The sequence below is a fragment of the Myotis davidii genome, unplaced genomic scaffold (genome assembly GCF_000327345.1).
Source record: "Myotis davidii unplaced genomic scaffold, ASM32734v1 scaffold581, whole genome shotgun sequence".
NCBI lineage: Eukaryota > Metazoa > Chordata > Mammalia > Chiroptera > Vespertilionidae > Myotis > Myotis davidii.
The window spans coordinates 989,629-992,547 of NW_006291426.1; positions in this window are offsets into that span (position 1 = coordinate 989,629).

The following is a 2,919-nucleotide window of genomic DNA, read 5'->3' on the forward strand; positions in this document are numbered from 1 at the left end:
CAGGGAACCCTCGGGGGATGTCCATCTAAAGGCTTAGAACCCCAAGGGAGCTGTGATGAGGAAGCTGGGGTGACAGAGGAGCCACGCTGTCCCGCCCCGCTGCCCTGTGTTGGGTCGCACACTTGACATCCGCTGCCCAGATCGCAGATAGCAGGCCCAGATGGCATTGGGGCCGGTGGGATGGCACTGTCCCGCCCTGCCTGCAGTATGCATATTAGCCACCATCTTTGTTTGTGGTTAATTTGCATATCACGCTGATTAGCCAATGGGAGGCGTAGCAAAGGTACAGTCAATTACCATGTTTGTCTATTATTAGATAGGATTGTTAAAAGTATTACATATATCCCCCATTTCCCCCCATTGACCCCTTCTAGCCTACCCTCACCCCTCACCTTGTTTATTTTTAAAACCCAGTTCTTAGGGAGGATCCAGTACATGCTAGGTAGAGAATAAAGGAGGCAGGAAAGACAAAATATGTGCCAGGCATTATGTTACTGCTGGACTCACAGCACAAAGAATATGATGGTCCCTGCCTTAGAAAGGTGTGCTGTGTGGTGAGGGAAGTAGGTAAACAGATTACTACAGATAACATTTTTGAGAGCATAATGTGCAAGATGTTTTATAGAGGATAAAGATTTCTCAGAGCGGGGTGAGAGAACAGCAGGCAGATGGAGTGGGAATTGAAGTTGAAAAGGCAAAATGATTTGTGTGAAAAGACAAGATGAGAAAATTATGGTGTTAGAGTGTAGGTATGGTTGATCACAGGATATCCAAAGCAACAAGATTGTCCAGACTGTGGTCTGAGGCGGAAAGTAAGCAGTAGGCTAAGAAAATATCAAGCCCTAACTGGTTTGGCTCAGTGGATTGAGCATTGCCCTGCTGACTGAAGGGTCCTGGGTTCGATTCCGGTCAAGGGCATGTACCTTGGTTGTGGGCACATCCCCAGTAGGGAGCGTGCAGGAGGCAGCTGATCGGTCTTCCTCTCTCATTGATGTTTCTAACTCTCTATCCCTCTCCCTTCTTCTCTGTAAAAAATCAATAAAATATATATTTTTTTAAATAAAGAAAATATCAAGTGCTTTTATGATTAGAAGGGAAGAGGAGTAAGTTTTCTGTCTGATGAATCCTACATAATAAAAGGCTAATATGCAAATCAACCAAACAGTGGAACGACCGGTTGCTATGATATGCACTGATCACCAGGGGGCAGATGCTCAACGCAGGAGCTGCCCCCTGGTGGTTAGTGCACTCCCACAGAGGGAGCGCCACTCAGCCAGAAGTCGGGCTCACAGCTGGCAAGCACAGCTGTGGTGGTGGGAGCCCCTCTTGCCTCCACAGCAGTACTAAGGATGTACAACTGATGGCTTAGGCCCACTCCCTGCTGTTAGTTGGACATCCCCTGAGGGCTCTCGGATTGCAAGAGGGCACAGGCCAGGCTGAGTGACCCCCCTGATCCCTCTCCTCCCCCCGCCAAGTGCATGAATCTCATGCACCGGGCCTCTAGTTTCAAAGTGCATGAATCATGCACCGGGCCTCTAGTTTAAAATAATGAGCTTGGTTGCTGGGTCTGCTCGGCCTTGTCTCTTTCCTTCCTCTCATTTTCTCTGTTCCTTTTCTTCTAAGTGACTATGCCTAAAATTGGGGAGCTGATGGGGGAATATTAGTATGCCCAAGTTATTGCTGACTTAAAGTTGTGTTCTCCAATCAACTTTATTGGTAATGAAGGCAATATTTTTGTCTCCAGCTCTTTCAATTGGTTATAATTTGAGGAGCCGAAACTGGGGCTATTGAGTGGTGAGGAGAAAGTGAAAATAGGGAATATATGAAATGGGGTCACTTTACCCAAGCTGCTAAAATTATCCACATTATGAAAGTTGAGGCATGAGGATATGATTCTGTTTTTGTTCTAACTAGCCTGGGGACTTAAACTTTTCGAACTGTCCAGTCCTGTGTCAACACCTGGTTATACATATGGACATGCACCAGACCTCCAGATAACCCTCTGAATACTCTCCTTAAGGATTCACGTATCTAGATCACTTGACATCCATTATTCAGACCACAGGATATGACCAGAACTCCTGGCACAAAGCCTCTGGACCTCCTGGCACCCATCATCCAGACTGCCTGACATCTGACGGGTAACTGTCCTAAACCAATCCTAGGGCTAAGAATGCAGGACTGCGTTCACAGGTGTCAACGTATTATTATGCGTCACAACTTACAGCTTACACATGTACATGTATATGTATGAAATTATTACATAATAAAAACATCTTATGCACACAAAGTAGAATCCAAACTGATAGTTGTCAAGGATGCACTTTTTACTATAAGAACTGTTAACTTTTCCTTCTTCTTTGGTATACTTCTTGGGGTTCTTTTTGGAACCTCTAAAACCCCATTAAAAATCTTTATCATGCCCTTGCAGGTTTGGCTCAGTGGATAGAGCATTGGCCTGTGGGCGGAAGAGTCTAAAAAAATCTTTATTATTTATTTCTATGCAAAACCTCCAAATTCTTTTGAGTTCATTTGACATTGGCCTTCTCAAAACCTGGAATACTGAATAATCTGAAATACTGAACACTTGGGCCAACTTAAGTGCCAACAATCTGAAATATCTAATACTTGGAGCAAGAGAATTAGAATAGGCAGGAGGAAATAGGGATCAAAAAGATAAAACAAAGAAAGAAACAAACAAACAAAAAACAGGAAAAAGAACCCTGGCTGGTGTTGCTCAGTTGCTTGAAGTGTTGTCCTACACACCAAAAGGTGGTGGATTAAATTCCAGGTCAGGGCACATACCAGGTTTTGGATTCAATCCTGTCAGGATGTGTTTGAGAGGCAACCCGATAGATGTTTCTCCCTCCTTCTCTCCTTCCCTCCCTTCCTCTCTATCCTCTTCCCCTCTCTATCCTC